Source organism: Tursiops truncatus, chromosome 14, assembly GCF_011762595.2.
Source record: "Tursiops truncatus isolate mTurTru1 chromosome 14, mTurTru1.mat.Y, whole genome shotgun sequence".
Lineage (NCBI taxonomy): Eukaryota > Metazoa > Chordata > Mammalia > Artiodactyla > Delphinidae > Tursiops > Tursiops truncatus.
This window is the reverse complement of record NC_047047.1, coordinates 58,520,489-58,527,363: the sequence shown is the minus strand read 5'-3', so window position 1 is coordinate 58,527,363 and position 6,875 is coordinate 58,520,489. Positions and strand designations below refer to the sequence as shown.

Sequence of the window (6,875 nt, the reverse complement as noted above, 5' to 3'; positions counted from 1 at the left end):
TATCTACATAAAACTGATACACGTGCCTGATTCAGAGGAGGAAATTGGCCTCTGTGTATTTTCTACTATTAAAAGTAATGTGGTTTAATAAACAGGCTGCAGGCTGTGTTGAGTGTGTCAGCCTGTTCTTGGCTCTTGGACAGTGGAGAGGTTATGAGAACCTACTAGATTATATTATGTTCATTCCTATCCCTGTGCCTCTGTTCATGCCGATTTCTTTGCCTGGAATTTCCACCCTGTTTCTCATTTAAGGTCCCACTACACGTTCAATTCCTTCGTGAATCCTTCCCACAAATTCTTGCCCACAAGCCTCTCCCCTTTTTCTCTTTCTTAGTATCACTAATTACTATAACGCCTTCTTTAATACTAGATCATACAGTAAGTTTTGTTTTAGTACATATGGCTCTCTTTTTCCCCCCAATTATTTTTTAAGTGTTTCTAAGGCCAGAATTTTTTTTCCTTCTCTCTAAATCTCTCTCCTCCGGACCTCTCATTCCTGTCTCTCTCTTAATTTTCTGTGCTAGGAAACTAATGATAACAAATATTTCCTACCTATGTACTATGTACCAGTAAATGTACTAAGTGATTTACATGCTGTATCACAGAATACATGTAGGATAGTCACCAAATTAAATTGAGTTTAGTTGAGAAAATTTAATATGGTTTATACGTCCTTGGTCAGTGAATCACTTGCTCCAATCTTCAACAGTCCTCTTCCTTTCCCTTCCACTACTCTGGGAAGTAAGTGTCACCTCCAGGGATACTTCACAATCCCACCATCAATATCTCAGGGATTGCAGTTAGGGCAGCTCAAAAGAAAATCAAATTCAGTTATTTGAGTACCAAGTACATGATAGCAAGATGACCTTCTGACTGGGATGGTCATTAGGTTCTGGACTAAACACCCCTCAGAGAAAACAATAAGAGAGAATACCAAGTAGGTGCTGATATCCAGTCTATGACATGACAAAGCAGCCACTCACAATTCAGCTCCCCATCCTCCCTTCCCAAGCCATTCTTGTCTTCTTCGTACACCCTCACCTGGTTTCCCCTGACCCTAAGTCCTAAAAGAAGCCTAATTCACTTCCAGATCCTGCTTCCCTCCATGAAAATAAAGGACGAGACAATAACTGTATCTAGTTCTTCTTTAAGATGTCACACTGACTTGATTTCCAGCTGAAATGAAAACTGGCCAGATGAGGTGGTTTTAAGGAAATGTTAATTCTTATTTTGACCACCAATTCAGCACAACAGGCCACTGTATATATAAATCCACCCAAAGTCAGTCAGTTAAACAGACAATGCCTAGAGCTATAGAACACTATCTACATGACTCCTTCAAATGAACCTTTATCCATTTGTTTAGTCTATAGCAGAAAGCCAACTGCCTTACTTCAGTTCAGAGGGGGAATGCTGAGATATTGTACAAACTACATGCAGTTTTCCAAGCTTCAGGAAATTTGAACTGAAACATGGACTAAAAAAGCCCATAGTACATTTACATGTTGAGCTGTTGTTTAAACCCTTTTCATATGTGATGAGCTCATATTCAAAATGTTTTGACTCAACATTCATAAGGGCTTGGCAAGGACTCGTGGGGAGGAGTGCCCTGTCACGGGAAATAGGAGAAAAACAAGGCCGCCTCAGCACATTCCCAGGCCTTCATGGGCCAGGGTTTCTGTTATTAAAAAAAAAAAAGTCAAATAGAGACTCTCTCCTCTCAATCCAGCAGTAATTCCAAGGTTACAATAAGTCAACAGTCACTATTCCCATGGCTTCCCACTACAGAGTGTCTCAACAAAGTATATACTTAGTATATTAATATATTAATATATGTTTTAAAGAGTAGAGCAGTTAGACATTAACTAATATCTGTTTTGGTTATGCTAAAGTCACACATGTTTTAAAAAGCCACCATTTCAGAGTGGACCACATGCAAGATACACATTGCCTTAATAAATACATTTAACTTCTGAAAGGGATTCACATTTTCCTAGGACGCACAGTTCTGAGCGAGTTTATAAAGGCCCAGAGTTGTTAGCTCTAAGGGTGATAGGTCTGGTATTCACCAGCATATATGCCCCACAGCTTGGGTCCAGCCACAGATTTACTCTCAGATGCCAACACTTCTTGCAAAAGTCTTTGGAAGGGACTATCAACACAGTTCATGCATAAAGTTTTCACCCTCAAAAAGACTTTCTGTTCTTGTGTTTCAGTTGAACCTGTAGGTAATCCAAGTTAAAGAGCTAAAATGGCTGCAGTGAATGGACCACATGGAATGCCATGCTGAGCGATATAGACTTCATATTTCCATTAATGGGGCATCCAGTAAAGTTCTAAAAGTCTGTTTGAGGCTATTAATCCAGCAAGAGTAGGAAGATGGATTCAAGGGAGTAGACGCTCTGGGGAGATGTAGGGAGCAGATCAAGGCAGAAGGGATGCTTAGGAAGAAGAACTGAGAAGCCCTGATAACTGAGCAGATATAGAGCATAATGAAGAGAGGTGGAAGGACTTCCCTGGTGGCTCAGTGGTTAAGACTTTGCACTCCCAATGCAGGGGGCCCAGGTTCGATCCCTGGCCAGGGAACTAGATCCCACATTCATGCCACAACTAAGAGTTCGCATGTCACAACTAAGGAGCCCTCAAGCCGCAACTAAGGAGCCCACGAGCCGCAACTAAGGAACCCTCCTGCCGCAACTAAGACCCAGTGCAACCAAATAAATAAGTAAATATTTTTTAAAAAATAAAAAAGAAGAGAGGTGGATGGGATACAGGGATGACATCAAGGTTTCTATCCAGAGAGCTGGGAGTGTGATGCAATCATTGATAGAAACAGCAAACCAGGAGTAGGAGCCAGTTGGCAATGAATTAAGAAGAGGGTTGAACTCAAAGAATCTTAAAGCTGGGACATATCTTAAAGGAGACACCAAGCCCAACTTTCTACTTCCTCTATGTACCGATATTTCAGAGACAAAACTGAGGCCCAGAGTGGAGAGCATAAAGACTCGTTGAAGGTTTCACAGCCAGTTGGCATGAAGTACACACTAATACCGACTCTTTGGTCTCTTGGTTCTTTCTGCCCTGTGATCGTTCAATTGTCCTGTGCAAAAGCTAGAAATCTTTCCGTTGCAAGTGATAGAAAACCCAACCCAATTTGACTTGCACAAATAAAGAAATCTATAGGCTCATATAGCTTTAAAGCCCAGAAGCTTCATGTGACACTTGGTTCAGCAACTCAACAATGTCACTAAGTACCTAGTTTCTTTTTGTCTAGTCTCTGCTCAACATCCTGGGTGGTTCCAAGATGAGTGTGAACAAGTCCCTGGGCTGTGGGCTTACTCATTCATATCCAGCAGGAAGGAGAGCAGATATTTGTTCTGGAATTCCAAGTAAAAGTCTTGAGACTTACTCCGATCAGATCTGCTTACTCACCTGTCCACCCAGAACCAATCACAATGACCAGGGAGTCAACTATGCTGATCTGGTTCACATGCTTCACCCCTGGAATCAGATTTCATAGAGCCAAATGGATCCCCAAACTGAAATGAGGGCTATAAAGAAGAAAATGATAGGACCAACCAAAAATGTCTATGACACATTGGTTGTCTAAATCTCTCTCTTTTTCTCCATATCAAGTTTATAGCTTTTGTGTTAGATACAATGACTAAGTGGTTTGCTCAAAGTTTCAAAAATATATTATACAGAAATCAGAATCTCCACACTCACCACAGTATTGAGAAAAGGGAGCAGGGGTTTAACAAATATGTTAAAGGGAAAGAAAAGTAATCAGAGTCATTAGGCTCAAACTCTAGGCAAATGCAGCCAAGTCTTTCCCCTGAGATACATTTTAGGCAGCATTCTCTAAAGCCAAGTAAAGTCTGAGGCGGCTGTGTGCTGGGGCCTTTTCCCCTCACTTCAGTTGTGGGCTGGCTTGTTGATTGGTGACCCTACAATATGAAGCCTCTTGTCACTCTGACATCAATGATGAGTGGTGTGGCAAGCCTTGGTATACCTTTGGTAATTACTTAAAAATGACTCTAAACTACCCAGTTGTTTTTTTTCCTACACCATTGCCTAAGGAAGTCTTTAGCAACCACTGGTACATGCTTCTGAGAAATATTTGACCACAAGTATCTTAGATTCAAAACACATTAATATGTATGTATTTATGTATTACGTTTGGTTCCCAAGCCCAGTATCATAGAGGTAAGAGGTGCTCTGGTCCCAGGCTTAGACTCCTGATAATGACCCCACGTGGGGAAGAGCATCTTGCAGCTTCTGACACGGGCAGTTCTTACTTGGTGAAGGGTTTCTTTTTCGGGAAGCCAGAGCCACTATTCCGTGGCCTCTGAGGCACCATTCAAGAATGGGAGGTTGATTTTATGGTTGGTTTGCTTTCATTTGTTTTCATCTGGTACCTGGCACCATAGCCATCATTCCATGTTTGTCTTGGCTCGTGACTCCATCCAGTTCTTTGGGCACCAGTGGTTTCTGATGTCTTTCTCATGTCATTTCCCAGTATGGCTCAAACTGCCTTGTGAATTAGCAGAAAGAAGAAATGGCCCCAAGGGACGTGATCTTGAAGCCCCATGAGGAGAGACACAGCCACATGATTCCCTGTAAATGAGGTGTGAATGAGGCCATATGTTCAGAAGAGGGAAAGCTAGCATGGGTCTAGCATGATCAACTGCTTTGTATTCCAAGGTGAACATGCAGCTGTTGCAAGAAGGGAATGCTACCATGTTACTCTCTGAGTGAATAAAGTTCACTTTTGCAGGAAAGAAGTTCAGTGTGTATTTAGGAATGAACGTGTGTGCATGGATGTGTGGGCACATGCGTATTTGCTTAATTTTTTTTTTATTGAATTGTAGTTGATTTGCAATGCTGTGTTAGTTTCTGGTGTACAGCAAAGTGATTCAGATATATAGGTATATACACATATATTGAGTATCTAAAATAATATATATTATTCTTTTCCATTATGGTTTATTACAGGATATTTAATGTAGCTCCCTGTGCTGTACAGTAGGACCTTGTTGTTTATCTATTTTATATATAGTAGTTGGTATCTGCTAATTCCAAACTCCTAATTTATCCCTCCCCCACCTTCCCCTTTGTTAACCATAAGTTTATTTGCTTTAAAATATTAAATATTTAAATTATTAATATTAAATTATTTTAAAATTAAATTATTAATATTAAATTAAAATATTTTCTGTTAACTGCTGACAACAGCAATCCCAGAAAACCAGACCCCCTGTTTCTGCCCACTTGGAAATGGCCTGTTTGCCTCCTGGAGCAGGGGCTGAGGTGTTCCATAGGCTCATTTTTGTCCTCACTGGCCTGGCCTCCCCAGTCTCTGAAATCTGCATGTCCTGAGCCTTCCTTCCCAGCTTCATCTTCCCAGACTCTCTGCTCCTGTCATGCAAAGTTACTCAACGCCCAATAGTGGCTGTTCCCGCCATGTTCTCTTTGTGCGTATGGGCCCCTCTGCACTGCCACTACGCGGCAAAGAAGGGGAAGGGGCTCCACGTTTACATCCCCAGCCTTGGGAACCAGACCTTCCCCCCTCCCCTGCCTCGCACCAACCCTTGCTGGCCGGCTCGCTGTAGTCCAGCACGTGCCATTTCTCCTCTTGGCCAAATTTCACGACACAGACTCTACACAGTTAGAAATATCAAGAGTAGTGCTTCATCTGGTTCAATCCACTTCAAGCTTAGATTTAAATCTACCAAACCAGCTCTTCTTTTATCTTTTATCTGCTTTATTGTTAAGATCCTTTTCTCTTCGGGGCCTTTGTTAATACTGCTTGATACGGTATACGAGTCAAGCCTTGTTTATGACAGTCTGATTTACCGAATCTTCTTTTATTTTCTCCTCTGTGAAATAGTGATAATGCTGACTCACTGTCTGCTTCCTGGAGCTGTTGTGAGGAGTAAGAGAAATTACATGTGAAATTCCTCACTTGGAAACTGATTCATAACTGGGGCTCAATAAATGTTAATAACACTCGCCCGCCACCACTAACCACGTTTACTGTGACTAAAGTAGATTCAGATTGGCAAGTCACACTCTACAACAGTGCTTCTCAAGCCCTGGTGCACAATGCAATCACCTGGGGAGCTTTAAAATTACTTGTGTCTGGGAGCCACTCTCCTGTCCCACCTTTAAATATCTGAAGCGTTGGACCTCCTTATTTCTTGGTAGGTAATATTTCTGCTGCCACACCAGACATGTGGTTTTCTCCCTCTGGCTCCTCTCATTCTTCCCTTTCCACTAAGCTTTGGGGAAGTTTGTTACGCAGCAATAGAAGCATACCTCAGAGATATTGTGGGTTTGGTTCCAGACAGTCACAATCAAATGAATCTCACGGGGTTTTTGGTTTCCCAGTGCATAGAAAAGTTACGTTTACTTTATACTGTAGTCTATTAAGTATGCAATAGCATGATGTCTAAAACAACATTGTACATGCCTTAATTTATTGCTAAAAAATGATGACCACTGTCTGAGCCTTCAATGAGTCATAATCCTTTTGCTGGTGAAGGGTTTGACATATTACAAGAGTTACCAAAATGTGACACAGAGACACGAAGTGAGCAAATGCTGTTGGAAAAATGGCGCCCATAGACTTGCTCAATGCCGGTTGCCAGAAACTTTCTATTCATTAAAAAATGCATCATTTGCAAAGTGCAATAAAATGCGGTGTGCCTGTAGATAGCTAACATACTCCTCTTATCACAGCACGGCACTGCTATGTCCCTCACTTTCAGATAGATTTTCATTTTTGTGTGACTTTTTTCTCAGGAATAAGGTGGTCATTAAATTCACACGACTGGATATATTAGTGGGTCCCTCTATGACTTTGATATATGTCC

General features: G+C 41.5%; 1 non-coding gene across 1 annotated transcript; it reads left to right on the top strand.

Moving 5' to 3' along the window:
• Window positions 1–2,513: 2,513 nt before the first annotated feature.
• Window positions 2,514–2,586, top strand: TRNAG-CCC (transfer RNA glycine (anticodon CCC)). The gene has a single exon. It is a non-coding gene; the product is annotated as a tRNA-Gly (tRNA).
• Window positions 2,587–6,875: the final 4,289 nt, after the last annotated feature.